Source organism: Malaclemys terrapin, chromosome 1 (genome assembly GCF_027887155.1).
Source record: "Malaclemys terrapin pileata isolate rMalTer1 chromosome 1, rMalTer1.hap1, whole genome shotgun sequence".
Lineage (NCBI taxonomy): Eukaryota > Metazoa > Chordata > Testudines > Emydidae > Malaclemys > Malaclemys terrapin.
The window spans coordinates 6,698,020-6,716,868 of record NC_071505.1 but is presented as its reverse complement, the minus strand read 5'-3'; positions in this window follow the sequence as shown (position 1 = coordinate 6,716,868).

Genomic DNA, 18,849 nt, shown 5'->3' with positions numbered 1-18,849 from the left:
ATGGCTGGGGCATTCTCTGTGTTTTCATGCAGCCATAGCTGGCTATGTCATGTGGAAGTTAACACAGTAGCCTGATGATTCCCTCATGAATTTTGACCCAACCCTGGGTGCTGAGAACTGCAAACTTTTCCCGTAGCAGGAATTCCAGACAGGTAATTTCATGTTTCCGGGAGGGGCGTATTTTCCAGGGCCACCTCCCTAACTCCACTCCCAGATTTCAGAGTAGCAGCCGTGTTAGTCTGTATCCGCAAAAAGAACAGGAGTACTTGTGGCACCTTAGAGACTAACAAATTTATTAGAGCATAAGCTTTCGTGGACTACAGCTCACTTCTTGCATCCGAAGAAGTGGGCTGTACTCCACGAAAGCTTATGCTCTAATAAATTTGTTAGTCTCTAAGGTGCCACAAGTACTCCTGTTCTCTTTCCACTCCCAGATGTGCAGTTCAGTCACTATTAATTTGAATACTTCAGTTGCATACGCTGCAGGTTCCCCACCAATAGCGTGGAATAACATCTCCCTTTGGGGGCGGGGCCTCAGGGAAGGGGCGGTGTGGGGGTGGGGCCTCAGGGAAGGAACAGCGTGGGGGCAGGACCTCAGGGAAGGGGTGGCATGGGGGCAGGGCCATGTTTTGGGCACCAGTGCCCCCCCACACACACTTTTAGGGAGCTTCTGCCACTCCTGTGTGGAGCTATTTGAGACAATAACCCTCTGTGCATTGTCCTGTTCCAGCCCCTCGACCTCTGCTGGCTTCGGTACCTCCACAGCTCACCCACTCTGCAGCAGAAGCCTGGGCCAACGTCCCCACCTGGACCATTCCAAGAGGAAGCGTTTCTGTGATAAGCTGCTGGGTTGAAGTTCTGGACAGGGCCATCAAGCCGGTGCAATACCAAAGAGAGAGGACTGCCGGCGAGAGGAAAGGCCTGGAGAGAGGCAAGAGGGAAGGTCAGGCTGGCTACACAGCTTGAGGAAAGTGGGAGCAGGCCTGTGCAATGGGGTGAGTGGGGAGTGTTGGGGGGCTGTAGGAAGAGGGGGTGTTGGTGGGCTGTGGGCTGGGATTTTGGGGGCGAGTGGAGGATGTTGGGGGCTGGGGCCAGTGGGGCTGAGATGCCAGGGACTGCAGCGAGCGGGGTGTATGTCAGGGCTGTCAGGATAAGTGGGGGCTGACGGAGGGTTGTGCTGTACATATGGGGTGGGAGGGGCATCTGTATGGGGTGGGGTATGTATGAGACGGAGGTGCTTTGCTAAGCAGCCCCTATTAATAGAGCCCTGCATGGATACAAAATTTGTATCCGCATCTGAGCCATGCTCTGCAAACATGGTCTACAGATATCTGCATCCGCGGAGGTGGCGATCTGAGGATATAAAGTGGATAGCCGCAGATTTGGAGGGCTCTACCGATTCGTGTCACGCAGCGCTAGCAGCAGCAGAGCTAGAACGAGATCACAGCAGCACCTCATTTGACCTAGCCACCCCTTTGAGGGTGACGGGGAGGGGCAGGAGGGTGTGGCTGGGGCTGGCTGAATCAATTTCTAAATGAAAAATCAAAAGGTACAAACTAGTTTTGTTTTGCTTTTTTTCCAAATGAACAATTTGCCCCAAATTTTCACAAAGTCGTGAAATGTTTCGGCGTCGCTGACTCTGCATTTTTCACCCCCAAAATAGTTTGGGTTGAAAAATTTTGCCCAGCTCAACAGGTGACACAAGAAAGTTCTACAAGCCGAACAAAGTTCTTCCAGGGAGGATTCCACGTCTCGGGGGGCCCCCATCCCACTTTATGTATATTTGGCCGTATCCGTTCTTCTGGCCTTAGTTTGTACCTCGAGAGCCGTTCCTGGGCAGAAACCTGTTACCAGGGTGACGCTGACCTACCACGGTACAGCACCATGGACATTTAAGGTGGGATAGGAAAGATAATTCTTTTGAGAACATGATTGGAGAAAAATGGAGGTGAAGTCAAGATTGGCGGGCCATGGTGGCGCCTTTCCTTTGGTGGCAGGACCACAACTGGGATGTAACAGACACACCGTGCTGGCAAGCATGGGCGGCAGGTAGGGAAAGCTGGGGGAGGCTGTGCCTCCCCAAACAGCCAGGCGTGGCCCCACCCACACTCTGCCCCCAGGGGCCCACTTCAGTGGTGCTGCTGGGCTCCAGGGGCTGGGGCCACACCGCCTGCCTTCCTGTAGCTGGGGAGACTGCAGCAGCGCCACCACACGCTCTCCCTCTCGGCTGCTGGCACTAGCCAGCCTAGGGCGGGGGCCACGGTGAGAGTGCTCTGGGTTCCAGGGGGACTCCAATGTGGAAACTACAGAACCCGAACCCACCAAAAAAGAAAATCAACCTTCTGCTGAGTTCTGCTGACTCAGATGATTAAAATGAACATGCGTCGGTCCGCTCTGCTTTGGATCGTTATCGAGCAGAACCCGTCATCAGCATGGAGACGTCTTCTGGAATGGTGGTTGAAGCATGAAGGGACATATGAATCTTTAGCGCATCTGGCACATAAATATCTTGCGATGTTGGCTACAACAGTGCCATGCGAAAGCCTGTTCTCACTTTCAGGTGACATTGTAAACAAGACGTGGGCAGCATTATCTCCTGCAAATTGTAACCAAACTTGTTTGTCTGAGCGATTGGCCGAAGTAGGACTGAGTGGACTTGTAGTTTCTAAAGTTTTACACTGTTTTATTTTTGAATGCAGTTATTTGTATACATAATTCTACATTGGTAAGTTCAACTTTCATTATAAAGAGATGGCACTACAGTACTTGTATTAGGTTGTAATAAAAAATAAATATAAAATGAGCCCTGTATGCTTTGTATTCTGTGTTCTAATTGACATCGATATATTTGAAAATGTAGAAAACATCCAAAAATATTTAAATAAGTGGTATTCTGTTATTGTTCAACAGTGCGATTAATTGTTGTAATCGCTTGACAACCCTAGTTTTGACACAAGCTGGTGCAATTCCATTCACTTCCCTGAAGTTGAGTCCAGCTATAGAGGGATTGAATTTGCTCCTTGCTTTCGAAGGTGGTGGATCTCAGGATTCTACTTCAACTGGGCTACTCCCTTGTGTAAAGTTACTTGTGGGTGCGAGTCAGTGATGTCTGTGTCCCCAGCGGTCCACCCACATGGATCCAGTTACAGGATTGGAGCCTTTGTCGTTGACCAAATGGACTACATTAGAACCAGCATCCTAAATGTGCAAGTCTCCAAATTCCAGTGCTATCTATTTTCCCCACTATTCAAAACACCGTAAAGCAGAGCTGTGCAGAGGGTGGATGGTCTCTTTCATGAAGGATTTTGAGAGATCAAAGTTTGGCTTCATTCCACATTGGAATGAAAACCAACCATTTCAACGTTCTCGGAGAAGGAAAATGCTGAAGGGAAAAAAAATCTATTTTTGGTTAATCAAAATGTTTCAAATTCTTTTTTTTTTTTTTTTTAATTTTGCATTATACATGTGTATTGGACATGATATTTGCATTGCAGTATCATGCAAAAATTTTAAAATTTAAACCAAAAGTCATTTCAAAACAAAAAAATGGAAACATTTTGTTCTGAAAGTTGTTGGAACCATTCTTGCTGGTTTTCATCTAAAACAAAATTCTAATATAACTCAGTTTCCAAAATGTTTCAATTTTGACCTCCCCCCAGCATGTTTCTGGCTTGCTCAGCCCCTATCCCCAGCAGCTGGGGCAGTGATGGGCCGCCCCCTGCCCTGGCCCTGCTGCCGGGGACAGGGGCTGAGTGAGCCAAAGCTTCCCCTCCCCCACCCTTTTTTGCTGCCCTAGGCGGTGGAAGGTCCCGCCCCCGAAATGCTACCCCTGACAGAGGCGGTGGAAGTTCTGGGCGCCGCATTCGCTGCCCCCCCCGAATGTTAGTGCCCTAGGTGACCACCTAGGTCGCCTAATGGGTGGCACCGGCCCCGGCTTGACCCCTGTCCTCAGCAGCTGAGCCTGGGCAGGGAGAGGGCCCTCCCAGCCAGGCTCTCTCAGGCCGAAGCGGCTCCATCCCGCTCCCCCCCACTGCCAGAGAGAAGGCCAAACATGCTGGGGGGAAAGGCGCAGGGAGAAAAGGACAGAGCCCCTCTCCCTTCCCAGGAGGCCAAACTGGGGGGCACTTGACCCCCCCACATCTCTACCCTACGCGTCACCTCTGGACTTAACTACCTTGAATAATTTTGTATTGTCTGCAAACTTTGCCACCTCACTGTTTACCCCTTTTTCAAGATCATTTATGAATAGGTTGAACAAAACTGGTCCCAATACCGATCCTTGGGTGACCCTGCTATTTACTCTTCTCCACTATGAAAACTGATGGGAAACAAAGGGTAGGAATAAACTATCTGTTAGCCTGCTAGTGATCCATGCGAGGAATTTCCTTCTTATCCCAAGACTGCCTGCTTTGCTTAAGCGCCTTTGGTGAGGGACCTTGTTAAAGGCTTTCTGAAAGCACGCTTTATCCACTGGATCACTCTTGTCCACATGCTTGACGACACCCACAAAGAATTCTAATAGATTAGTGAGGCATGATTTCCCTTTCAAAAACCTGTGACTCTTCCCCAAAAAATCATGTTCCTTTGTTTGATAATTCTGTTCTTTACTATAGTGTCAACCAATTTGCCTGGTCCTGAAGTTAAGCTTATTGGCCAGTGCTTGCCAGGGTGGCCTCTGGAGTTTTTCTTTCAAGCCACATTACATTAGCTATCCTCCAATCGTCTGGTAGACAGGCTGATTTAATTGATAGGTTACAGATCACAGTTAGTAGTCCAGCAAGTTCATATTTGCATAGATGACTTGTGCCTCCCGATACTGAGGGCCACAATTTAAAGGGGAGGACACATGTCCTCTCCTTTAGTCTCCTCTTCCCAGTGAGAGCCTGGGGCTGCCACGCTCTCCCCACCCCACCGGAGTTACATGCAGGGTGGGGGGTTCTATCCTTCTCCTGCTGCACCTGCCCCCCGGCACACTCTGCCCCTGTTCCTGACAGACTGGATTGGGCATGGAGCAGCTTCTCATGAAGGCTGAAGCTGGCTGCTCCAAGTCACTGCTCTGTGCAGTGCAGCGGCTGCCTGAGAGAGAACCTAGCTGGGACGGCGGCCCACCCCGCCTGGGCCTGGCTGCCTGGGACGGGTCGAGCGAGTTGGAAATGTGCTGGGAGCGAAGGGGGGCTTCAGCTTGCTCATCTCCTGTTCCCAGCAGTTGGGCCTGGGCAGCGGGCGGCCTGCTGCCACCTCCCCAGCCAGGCTCTCACAGGCAGCGGCCACGCTGCACAGAGCAGTGACCCAAAGCAGCCAGCATCAGAAGGAGCTGGTCCTGCTCCCTCTGCTCCCTGCCCGGGCTCGGCTGCCAGAGACAGGGGCCAAGCGTGATGGGGAGGCAGGCGCAGCCGGAGGCAGGAGGCGTGCTGGAGGGCAGGCAGAGCAGGAGAAGGACAGAGCCCCCTGGCAGGCCAAGCAGAAATCTAGGGTGGCACTTGACCCTGCATGCCCCCCTACGTGCCGCCTATGCATATTTTAATTCCTTCAAAACTCATGGGTGAATACCATCTGGTCCTGGTGACATATTACTGTTTAACTTATCAATTTGTTCCAAAACATCCTCTATTGACACCTCAGTCTGGGACAGTTCCTCAGATTTGCCACCTAAAAAGAATGGCTCAGGAGGGGAATCTTCTTCACATCCTCTGCAGTGACGACCAATGAAAAGAATTCATTTAGCTTCTCTGCAATGGCCTTGTCTTCCTTGAGTGCTCCTTTAGCACCTCAATCGTCCAGGGGTCCCCCTGACTGTTTAGCAGGTTTACTGCTTCTGACGTACTTTTAAAAAAAAATGCTGTTTATGTCTTTTCCTTGTTGCTCTTCAGTCTTTCTTGGTCTGCTTTATACTCTTATACTTGACTTGCCTGAGTTTGTTCCTTTCTATTTTCTTCAGTAGGATTTGACTTTGTTTTGTTTTTAAGATGCCTTTTCATCTCTCACCACCTGTTATACTCTTTAGCCATGGTGGATATTTTTGGTTCTCTTACTTTTTTACTATTTGGGGTATCTGCATAGTTTGAGCCTGTATGGTGTTGGGTTTTTTTTTTTTTTTTTAAGTTTCCATGCAATTTTCAGGCGTTTCATTGTTGTGACTGTTCTGTTTAATTTCCATTTAATTTGCTTCCTCTTTTTTTTTTTTTTGCATAGTTCCCCTCTGTGAAGATAAATGCTACAGTAGTGGCTTCTTTGGTATCCTCCACCCCCCCACCCCCCCCCCCGCAACAAGAATGTTAAATTTAATTATACTACGGTCACTATTACTCGGTGGTTCTCATCCATGAGGTGACTATAGCTGATCCAGTGCTCAATTTAAGAGTAAATCATGAATTGTCTCTCCCCTTGTGGATTCCAGGATAAGCTGCTCCAAGAAGCAGTCATTAATGGTGTCTAGAAATGTTATCTCTGCATCCCTTCCTGAGGTGACACGTACCCAGTCAATATGGGGATAGGTGAAATCCCCCATTATTATTGGGTTTCTGACTTTGTAGCCTCTAGTCACCCAACTCAAAAAAGATAGATTAGAATTGGAAAAGGCCCAGAGAAGGGCAACAAAATGATCAAGGAAATGGAATAGCTTCCATATAAGGAGAGATTAAAAAGAATGGGACTCTTCAGCTTGGAAAGGAGATGACTAAGAGGGGATGTGATAGAGTTCTATAAAATTGTGAATGGTGTGGAGACAGTGAATCATAGACTACCAGGGTTGGAAGGGACCTCAGGAGATCATCTAGTCCAAGCCCCTGCTCAAAGAAGGAGTAATCCCCAACTAAATTCCCAAATCGCCCCCTCAAGGATTGAACTCACAACCCTGGGTTTAGCAGGCCAAACCACTGCGCTATCCCTTCCCACCCCTCAGAGAGAAGTGTTAGTTACTCCTTCACATAACACAAGAACCAAGGGGTTCCCCAATGAAATTAATAGGCAGCAGGTTTAAAACAAACATAAGGAAGTACTTCACACAATGCACAGTCAACCAGTGGAACTCATTGCCAGGGGGTGTTGTGAAGGCCACTGTGGCTTTTAAATCCTAACTCTTCCATCGCCTAAAGCTTGATGACTAACTGTGGTGCTTTAGTATCAGAGGGGTAGCCGTGTTAGTCTGGATCTGTACAAGCAGCAAAGAGTCCTGTGGCACCTTGTAGACTAACAGACGTATTGGAGCATGAGCTTTCGTGGGTGAATACCCACTTCATGAATCCGACGAAGTGGGTATTCACCCACGAAAGCTCATGCTCCAATATGTCTGTTAGTCTATAAGGTGCCACAGGACTCTTTGCTTTAGTGCAGTTCTAATTTTCATCTCAAAAAGATACTTAAGAAATAAGTGCAAGTGTTTTTTTAAAGATGAAAAATACAAGATGGCTTTTTAAATGGCCGCAAATACTTAGTCACAAAAGAACTCCAATCACCTGAGCCTTTATGGCTTAGCCTTAAAGCTTTATTCATAGATTCCAAGGCCAGAAGAGACCATTGGGACCATCTACTCTGACCTCCTGTATAACACAGGCCCTAGAATGTCCCCAAAATAATTCCTAGAGCAGATCTCTGAGAAAATTGTCAGATGGCGAATCCACCACAACCTTTGGTAACCTGGTCAATGTAATTTATGACACTATAAAGGTCTAAGTTGTCTTGTATCCTCTAGATAGCAATCTTTTAAGGCAGTATAAGTGCTTAAACTACTAACATTGCCAAGTGTGTAAATTCTACAGAATTGGTTACTTTGAATCCTGAAGGCCAACAAGTGCCTACTGACAAGTGTTTTAAACTGTGTGCTTAACAATGCATATGATCTTTGTTGTAGGAGCAGCAGTGATCTGTATGCTACAGGTCTGTTACACCTTCTCCCCCTTTTGTCTCCTCTCCCTCTTTGAATACCTGTGGAGTGGCTTTCTCCCTCCCCCCACCCTGCTTGTGGGATGAATGGCTGCTTGAGCAGCTGGAAGATCAGAAGAGTTCCCAGGTAGACCAGGTGTCTGGCACTCTGATTAGGCGGCACTCACACACCCAATGCATGGACACTGCCCGAGGTGGAGTTTGACCAACCAGATGCAGCCAAGTCATCTCTAGTCGCAGGCCATGAGGAGCAGGTCCTTAAAAGGGGAAGGGGCCAAGTGCTCAGCAGTGCACTCACAAGCTTGTACCTCCCATGAAGGCCCTTCACCTGGACTGTGGTTCACCACATTGCACTTCATTGTGCCTCGGGAAGACTTACCTTCATCGCACCATCCATTGCTGTGCTGTGGGACACTTACCTTGAAGGATCCTGACATCTCCAGTGCCGTGCCTGTCCTGGGAGCGTATGTGAATATGAGTGTGTGCCCCCCCCCCTTTGAGCTTAGCTATCTGTATAATAAACGTGTTACTTTTTGCCAAACTCTGGTGGGTCATTAGTCCTCCCTAAGCTTACTAGCTGGCCCAATTTCAGGTAACATTACTGGGGGAGGATGCAGTCAGCTTAGTGGAGGATTTGACCCAAGAGTAGGGGTCCCCTGGTGCCCCCTGCTAGTCTCTTGAGTGGCTCCAGCTCAAGCCTGTGTGGGGGGAAAAAGTGGTAGGCTAGCAACCCACTGCAGGGAGAAAAGGATGCTGCTGGCAAGTATGCCACTGTGGGGTAAGGGGGGGAAAAATGCGAAGCAGGCCAAGTGAGAAGACACCCCCGCTTGGGGAGCGGTGCCGCCGCCCAGGGTGTTGTTAGAATGGGCCCAAAAGAAAGGGGCAGACCCATGGATGCCCGGGCGGCTCTAGGCACCAGCAAAGCAAGCAGGTGCTTGGGGCAGCCCATTTGCAGGGGCGGCAGGGATCCAGCATGGGAGCTGAGAACCAACAGCGGGCCCTGGGAGCTGTAGTTCCTTGGTTAGCTCCCTGCCTATAGAGCCAGCCCTGGAGCAGGGAAAGAACTACATTTCCCAGCATTCCCTTGGCTGCTACCAACAGGAAAGGGAGGTAGAGGGAGTGAGGTAGCTGAAACCTCATGCTGCAGCTTGCTGTGAATGGAGAGCTCACCGCTAGAGCGGGGTGGCCCTGGGAACGGGGAACAAGTGTGCCCAAGGAGTAGAAGGCTTTAGCCCAGCTATCCCCTTCTGAAGACATCCCCAGACTGGATTAGGGATACTGCTGTGACCTCACCTTGCAGCCCCCAAAGAAAGAATTGGGTGGACTAAATGGACAGTGCCCCTCTCTATCTGAAGCCTAGCAAGGGAGGTCCGTGGATCCCACCAGAATTTAAAATGAAAAGTAAGGGAGGGGAGGCTCTGGACCTGGGCAGCTTTAGATACAGAACCAGGCACATAGGAGGATTTCCACATCTGAGCCATGGAAGTAGAAAATGATTTTTCCTTTCCAGATTTAGCTAATATTCAGAAAGGGAATCTAGCACCTGCCTTCCAGATTTGAACACCTCAACTTTCAGGAGTGCTCAAGCTCAATTCGGGCAGCTGTTACTTCATTTCCCCCAAATCAAATATACTGATCCACTGTAACTTGCTGTAGAAAAAGTAGGATAAAATTGAACAAGAAATGCTCCCCAGAGGTTATTAGGACCGGAATTACTATTTTCAACAGCCATTGCCTTTTGTTTGCTTGTTTAAAAGGAAGACAGTGATATTGCATTGGCAAATTCCCCATAGAAACTAAGAGTGGAACAAAAGAATAATAAAGGCACCTCAACTTTTCCTCATTTATTTAGGACAGTCTTATAATATGCACCCAGATATCTTCCAATCACACAAGCTGAAAATTGTTCCACTTTACTGCAGTTCTGTAACCATATGGGAACCGATCCTGTCTGTGTTCTGTGCACATCTAAAATTCCTGCTCAATGACCCACCCTGGGAGCGAGTTACCAGTGACCCAGGGCTGGGGTGGAAGGAGGGTACAGTTGGCAGGGAAGAGCCCAGGGCTGGGGCGGCAGGAGGTGTGTGGGTGGGGGGCACTGGTGGGGAGCCCAGAGCTGGGGCAGCAGGGGGATGCGGGGGGTAGCCCAGGGCTGGGGTGGGGGGCAGCCAAACATTTTTTTGCTTGGGGCGGCAAAAAACCTAGAGCCAGCCCTGCATGGGTGCCAGGGGCGGTTCCACCTGGGAGTACAATTCCTGAGCTAGAGCGCATGTTGGATAAATATGTACTGATATACGGTCCCGATAAATTGTATAATCCAGCCAACCTCTAATAAATGACCATGGACCTAGTCCTCATTTAACAGCGTGTCCTTCTACATGCCAGCTTGGTTCTTAATACTTTTCTTTCGAGTTGAGGGAGTCAACTGGCTGAAAGTTCTCCTTTGAGCAAAATCCTTTCTCTTTGCACAGAGACCAAGCACTGGGGAAACCTCAACCTACAATACTTTTTTTTTTTTTTTTTTTGAAAGAAAGCTATAAGCATATGAAAATGGGGTGAAACTGTCTTTTTCGGCAACCTTCCTACAGCATTTGTACTAGGTGACCCCTTATACTGCCACGTGGAACTTATGTAGCCCTGTACAAACCCTTCCCCTTTTACACACCTCTGCAGTGGCTGAATGCTGCGACTGTAAGCCTGTAATTAATGTCAGTTTTAAGACGTCAAAGTCTGAAGTTCTGGGCCTAATGCTCTTAACACGATAACTAACGCTTCAGATCTGTAACTCAATCTCTTGTCTGACTGGCTAGAGTGATCTACTGGCTGAAGAATTTTCAGAGTACAGCCGTGTTAGTCTGTATCCGCAAAAAGAAGAACAGGAGTACTTGTGGCACCTTAGAGACTAACAAATTTATTAGAGCATAAGCTTTCGTGGACTACAGCCACGAAAGCTTATGCTCTAATAAATTTGTTAGTCTCTAAGGTGCCACAAGTACTCCTGTTCTTCTTTTGGCTGAAGAATGGCACACAGCATAAGGATCCTCCATACTACTTGTAACTATACTCGACTTGCTAGATGGCCTTGGACAAGTCGCAACTTCTTTAGTTCCTGCTTCCTGACCCTTATAAAGGGATCGCTGTACCTACCTTTATACATGTAATGAGTTTAATGTCTATGAGCCTTGGATTAAAGGTTCTATGTACTAAAAGCTTATTAAAATGCCATGACCTAGTAAAGACAGACTAGCAGGGGAAAATAAGTTTGCACAAGTAACAGTTGGTGCTGGAGAGCACATGTCTTCACAGTATATACACAAGTCCACGTGGGAGAAGTGGACTTTGCTTCCTTGTCAGGAGCTCTTCATGCATTAATGACCAGGCTCTTGCTCAAATACTCGGTTAAATGAGAAGTGGTGCCTTTCCGGTTCAACACTGGTCCACATAATTGCACCGCATGATGGTTGGTTTTAGCCTAGGTTTAAAAGGACGAGGACTAGAATTGCTGAGGTGTGATGCCTCAAGCCTGACCTGCGAGTATGGATGGGATAGGGGAAACCAGCATAACATCAACCCTAACGTACATCTGACTCCTGTCGGTGTTGCAGATCTTCACAAGGAAGGTGTGGCTTGCTTATTCCAAAAGTGAGCCACAAACTGTGGCACTGTTGAAAGGGTGCCAGGAGATAATTACAGGAAACTAAAACAATGACAAGATTGTGGAGAATGTCTCAGGGCAGGTCTTCACTACGGGGGGGGGGGGGGGGGTCGATTTAAGATAGGTCGAATTCAGCTACGCTATTCGCGTAGCTGAATTTGCGTATCGGAGCCGACTTACCCTGCTGTGAGGACGGCGGCAAAATCGACCTCCGCGGCTCCCCGTCGACGGCGCTTACTCCCACCTCCGCTGGTGGAGTAAGAGCGTCGATTCAGGGATCGATCGTCGCATCCCGACGAGACGCGATAATTCAATCCCCGAGAGATCGATTTCTACCCGCCGATTCAGGCGGGTAGTGTAGACCTAGCCTCACTCTTTCCTTCTCCAATCCAGAAGGAGTGTATTTCTGTCCATATTGGCCAAGCTGGAGTCAGATGGGCAATGCTTGTTGGGAACGATACTGTCTAGAGCATGGGTTCCAGCAGCCAGTTGGCAGCATTCCTAGTCATAAAGCAACTGAACAACCTGACTCTTCCTTTGGGACTTTCTTCAGTGAGACTGGATCTGGAAAGCACATGCCTAGGGCAGTGTTCCTAGACCTGGGACCACCAGCCATTGGTAAGAAAACTGCCTCTATAGAAACTCTGCCAGGATAGTTTGATCCTCTTTATGATAGGCTTGGGGCAGGGCAGAATTGCCCTCTCTGCTCTGCCACTTGTAAACAGGGTCATTCATCAGTTGGAGCCACTTCTCCAGGTACAAAACAAGCTTTTTAGACTGGCTCAAAACAGGGGCACTCAACCTCTTCCGAAGTGTGGTCCATGTGTTGGCCAAGGTTCTGATGGCTCCTGTAGCGGGGTGGTCACCCGCTCCTGTCATAAAGGGCTTAAAACAGCCCAGGAGAGGGCTGTGGCTGGAGGCAAGCAGCCCAGGCGGCTTGGGGAAGCAGCCTCAGCTGTGGCCACGCCCCAATCAGGGCCCAGCTGGCGCTTATAAGAGGGCAGTGGGCTAGGAGCAGACAGTCCCTCTCTCTCGCCTTTGGAGAGGGAGGGATCTGGCTGCTGGGGAGCGTACCAAGGTACCTGAGGTGGAGCAGGGCTGGGGGAAGGCCAGAGGGGCTGGGGAGCTCTGGCTTGGAAACCCCCCAGGCTGCTGGCCTAGCCTAAGGCCAAATAGGTACTGGGGTTGCAGGGGGCAGCCCAAGGGTAAGCAGAGGCAACAGGTCCAAACTCTCCTTGCCTGTGATGAGTAGCTTATATACTACAGTCTGCCCCAGTGAATGGGTGCTAGATGGGGACTGGGCAATTGCCATATACTGAGGCGAGGTGGGGATAGGGGGTGGGGGTTTCCCTGGAAGGGGGGGGACCCAGAGACTGTGGGGTTACTGCCAGGGGGTAGTGCCCCAGTGGACAGGGGCACCAGGGTCCAGGAGGGACACAGGGGCCCAGCAGTAGCAAGACACTGGCTGACAGAGGGCACTCTGGAGGCTGGAAGCTAATTCCCTGAGAGACCAGCAGGAGGTGCCGCAGGGGTGAGTCCCACACCGTCACACTCCCTTCCCTATTGCAACCGGGTGGACTACTTCCTCTCCCTCTTAGTGTCTGGCAGGTTCTTCGTGACTGTTACAGCAACTAGTTACATGGAAAACTCATAGGACAGTATCTTAAACTACAAAATCTAATGTCATAACCATGATCTGTTTAAAAAAAAAACCACCAAGTGTGCGGGGAGAAATGGAGTCAAGAGCAGTCTGTTTAATCCTTGTTCCCACTGCCAGCTGGTCCCATCACACTTTTTTCTGGTTGTCTTCTCCCACTGAACATGTTTCTCTGCTGTGTTTGGTTTTCTTCTCCCCAGGATGTGCTACATAGGTCCTAACTTTTTTTTTCCCCCCCACCCTGACCTGGGTAGCAATTTCCTTTTGCTGTGAGGGTTGGCAATTTCCCAGGGAAAAACTAATTTAGGACAGGCGGCTGGCAAATATTGGTGTAAGCCAGGAAACAGGGGGAAATAACTGCATCAGTATCCAGCAAGCATAGAACAAATCTCTTTAAACTTGGATACCTCCGTTCAAAGCTGTGGAATAGGCTCTGTCTATCCAGTTGGTCTTCTGCTACAGAATGCTACAGGACCAAGTGGCCCTGGACTGGTAGTCTGCAACTCTGATTACTTCTGATTTGCTTAATGCTTCAAGCCCACAGTTCTGCAGTATTGTCACTTTCATACATAGGCACCGACTTTGCGGGTGCTCTAGGGCTGGAGCACCCACAGGAAAAAAAAGTGAGTGCTCAACACCCACCCGCAGCCCCGCCGATTGGCTCCTCCCCCTCCGTCCTAGTGTCTCCTGCCCTCCGCAATCACCTGTTCAGCGGCATGCAGGAGGCACTGGGGAGGGGAGAGAGAGGAGTGGGGGCAGGAAGGGGCAGGGGGAAGGATGAGAAGGGGGCTTGGAGGAGGGGTGGAGTGGGGGCAGGGTCTGGGGCAGAATGGGGGTCAAGCACCCTCCGGAACAGAGGAAGTCGGCACCTATGCTTTCAAACATCAAATGCTTTTGACTTTTGTTTACGTAACATTGAAAACTGAAATGAGTCATCATGACATGTATAACTTCCTTTAGAAAATACCTAACCAAATGTGTCGTCCTTCTGATGTTCAATATTATAACTACATAATACGCCCACTGCAGTTTTATTTTTTGTTTGTACAGTCCTAAATCTAAAGATCTACTGCCTTATGTAACCACAACTCGAATATGCATCCGAGGAAGTGGGCTGTAGTCCACAAAAGCTTATGCTCTAATAAATTTGTTAGTCTCTAAGGTGCCACAAGTACTCCTGTTCTTTTAACTCGAATATGTAACTGAAACTAATGAATGTAGCATACATGAATGAAACAGTTTTTAAAATAGAAAATGTCTTCAAGTGGGACTGCCTAGCTTTTGCTAAGGCAGTAAAAACCAAGATTTTTGCCTGGTAAAAAAAATGCCCCTAGCAAATACCATGCCATCCCTGGCTGCTGTTGGCTGATAGTAGCAGTTCCTGAAGTTAGATCCGATCTCCTCTGCACAGAGGCAGCCAGGGTTCCCTTGTTAGCATTGTGAATGCTTCTACAGGCCTCCAGGCTCTTATCCAAGTTTTTCACTGCTGCAAATACCTCCAGGTAATGGCTGACAGTAAGCAGAGCCCTGCACTGTGGCCGTGGGCCCCAGTTCGGGATCTCTGGGTTAGAATAATTAAATTGCATTTACAACTTTGCAGATGAGATTTGAACCGGGACTGATTGCTCACTGTTCCACCCTGAGCAGTTCATCACTGGCAATAGGGTGACCAGATGTCCCGATTTTGTACGGACCTGATACTTGGGGCTTTTTCTTATATAGGCTCCTATTACCCCCCACCCCCTGTCCTGATTTTTCACACTTGCTGTCTGGTCACCCTAACTGGCAAGGAGGAGGCTGCCAATAACTATGGGAGGGGCGCCTCCACCATTGGGAAGGAAATCATCGATCCTGTTAGTGAGAGGGCACATAAAATGGCAAGTCGAGAATATGATTTCCTCTTCAAATGAAAGGGGTAGGAGGAGCAGCAGTATTTCTTTCTTATCAGTCTATTATGGGGTAGTATGCCACAGTGCTACACGTTTTCCAAAGATAGATGAAGTCTTTCCCTGCCTCATGGGTGGTGGGTATCAAAGGCCAGTAGGGTTGCCAACTTTGCAATCACACAAAACCGAAAACCCCTGCACCAAGGTCCCGTCCTATCCCGCCCCTTTTCCAAGGCCCCTCCCCTGCTCACTCCATTGTCTCCCCCTCCCCTCCTGTTGCTCATTCTCCCCCACCCTCACTCACTTTCACAGGGCTGGGGCTGGGGGTTGAGATGCGGAGGTGGGGCGGGTGAGGGCTCCGGCTGGGGGTGAAGGCTCTGGGTAGGGCCAGAAATGAGGAGTTCAGGGTGTGGGAGAGGGTTCCGGGCTGGGGCAGGGGGTTGTTGAGGTACAGGAGGGGGTGTGGGCTCGGCTGGGGGTGTGGGCTCAAGGGTGGGGCTGGGGATGAGGGGTTTGGGGTGCAGGAGGGGTGGGGTGCAAGAGGGGGTGTGGGATCCTGGCAGCGCTTACCACGGCTCCCAGGAAGCAGTCGCCAGTCCCTGCAGCCCCTAGATGCATGGGCGGCCAAGGAGGCTCCGCGCGCTAGCCTCGCAGCTCCCATTGGTCGCGGTTCCCGGCCAATGGAGCTGCGGAGCCAGCTCTCGGGGTGAGGGGGGAGAACCTCCCTCCCCGCCCATGCGGCTAGGGGCTGCAGGGACCTGGTGACCACTTCTGGGAGCCACACGGAGCTAGGGCAGGCAGGGAGCTTAGCCCCGGGCCCCCACTACACTGCCGACTGGACTTTTAACGGCCCAGTCGGCAGTGCCGACTGGAGCCGTCAGTGTCCTTTTTCGACTGGGTGTTCTGGTCAAACACCGGACGGCTGGCAACCCTAAAGGCCAGGGCAGGCTAAACCTCCCCTGATCCAGGCCGTGGCCCTGTCCATGTTCCCTCAGGAGGCCCCACCCTCCCTCTCCCCTGAATCCGGCTGGGGCTCAGTTCCAGCCCATAGCTAGGAGCTAGGGCCCACTGCTGGCCAGGGCCACAGCCCAGCCCAGGGCATGGCGGGAGTCGGGCTAGTGGCCTGTCCTGGGGCATAGGGGCAGTCGGGGTCTCGGGCGGAAGGGGCGGAGGCACTGGGCTAGCCCCTTCCCGAAGGGGGGGGTCACCTGCCACCCATACCCTGAAGAGCATATAGCTTAAATGCAAAAACAGATGGGATGGTGGAGGAAGGAAGGTGTAACCGACACCTGAGTTTTCTTGTTGAACTGTAAGGTCAGGCTTCCCTTCCTGCTCTCCCTCCATAATTCAGCCTATTTTCCCCCTTAACCTCAGAAATCTGTCCTTATGCTCCTCCCTCCAACCCTTCCTCTACAGAGATGAGCTGTGTAATCAGAAATTAAGTAAACAAGAGGCCTATGTCATTTTAGCTTTCCGTGGATTTTGTGAAATGGCTGCGTAAAACAGCGGTGGGCTTATACTTCAATTTGTGTTTGGTTATGAGGCCTTGGTTTGCCCTTGGAGAGTTGTTAGTTTTAACTGGATTTTGATGTGGTGACTGGAGTGGACTAATGCAATGCCCTAAAGTACTCCAGACACTCAGAAGTTTTACACAAACATTAGCTAGTGTGTAAATGACTGAATCTCATTTTAGCTGGTCACTGGCATAGCTACCAGATAGCTGTCCTTGATTCAATAGGCCAGACAAACATGTCAGTGACAAAGGTGCAGGGACCACTGCATCGTGATGTTCTGCAGTCCAGCTTGACTGGACTGAATCAGGCAGCAGAACAGAAAATGAGTGGCACTGGAGCTGCTGCGATGGAAGGCAAACAGAATGGAGTTGCCAAGGATAGGGACAGACTGAGGAGGCTTCCCACTCTGAAAGACAACAGCTGCTCAAAACTTCTCAGTAATGGCAGAAGGTAGCAGCACGGCGGAGAAATAAGGCATAAGCTGCAAAAGGGAATGGGTAGAAACAAGGTCTGAGACATCCATACAGATATGTTGGTCTGAGCAAGGAGAGGTGGAGCTGTGAACTTCAGTACATAATTCATGGGAGTAGGTGAGAGCCCCTAGGATCTGATTGCAAAGAGGAAACAAAAGGGATTTGTGGATCCCTTTGAAACACCTTCAGGGCAGGAAGAGGCTCGTCAAAGGTAAAATCTCGGAGTTCAGCAAGGCAGAAGAAGACATAAAATGTTTCTTTCACCATAATCACAGTTCCCCTCAGCCAATGGTTCACGGGGCTGACAGTTTAGGCACATCAGTTTCATAGACAACTGTACACAAGGGAGTGGTGTGGCCAGCTTCACATCCAACTGCATTTGACTGCCCTAACCTGATGGATCGGGTACCCATTTTGCAGCTGGGTGAATTGGAGGAGGTCCCTCCGTGTGAGATGGAGTGCCTTAACCATGCAGCCACGGCTATTGCAGGAGCCTGGGTCCTGCTGGATCATAGGTTTGAGCTGATGTACGTGAAACGGGCCTTTGTGCATTGGTATGTGGAGGAGGGGATGGAGGAGGGGGAATTCTCTGAAGCCAGGGAGGAAATGGCTGCTCTCGAGAAGGACTATGAGGAAGTTGGGTTGGATTGTGCAGATGGGGAGGAAGTAGATGATGATGATGAATGTTAATCCTTAACTATAAAGAAAAGGGAGACTATCAAATGTTGGCTGGATGAGTCCAACCTACTGACCAACAATTAAAGTGGGAACAAAAGGCTAGGTACTCCACAACCCTGCAACTTGTCATACTACAAGTCAGCAACTCAACAAAATAAGCAAAGCTGATTCTATTCTGAGTCTGTCTGATCTTCTCAAACCACATCAAGACTTGAAATCTGACTATGCGGGCTTTGCAGGAGACTTTCATGCTGACAATAAATCTGATCTATCTAATACGTTCTTCCTGCCTACCCTTCATTCCACCTCTTTTAGTAGCAGATGTCCGGATGACGTACCATCTGGCCTTTCTGTACCCCTCGAACTTTTGCCTAGACACTCAAAGTTATGTTTGCTTAGCCCTATGGTGAACTCTAACAAATAAATCCTCGTACCCCAATCTCTTGCAACAGAACATTTAACTTCATTCTGAAAACAGCTGCACATCTGTGGTGTGCTCTCTAGCAGCCTCTGAATAGCCTTGTCACTTAGCAAAAGACCCTATGCAGTACCTTACAGCACTGAGATGCATACTGTACGTGTACCTTTCCTGGGTATCAAAGTATTGTTGAACAATTCCCAAATGGAAGTGGGGACTGTCTTACAGCAGACCACATTCATCTAGTCTTCTAAAAGACTCTTCCATCATAGCACTGGTGAGAGACAGAAAGCTAGTGTTAAGGCTATCCAATCTTAGATGGAATCAACTTGCAATCCAGTCTTTATAATTTTTGTTAAACTTTTCTTTACTAATCCCAGAGTGCCCCTGTCCTCAGCTGTCCCTCAGAGGAAGGTAGTAACTGTCTCTTATCTTCTGGGTTTTTTGTTTTTTGTTTTTGTTTTTTGTTTTTTTGCTGGTATGAAGACCAGCCCAAATAGGAGAAACTGGCCCTGCAGGGGAAATGGTGAAAGTGACAGACTAAGGGCTGTCATGCCAAGACCATAACAGGGTTCAAAAAAGAACTAGATAAATTCATGGAGGATAGGTCCATCAATAGCTATTAGCCAGGATGGGAAGGGATGGTGGCCCTAGCCCGTTTGCCAGAAGCTGGGAATGAGCAACAGG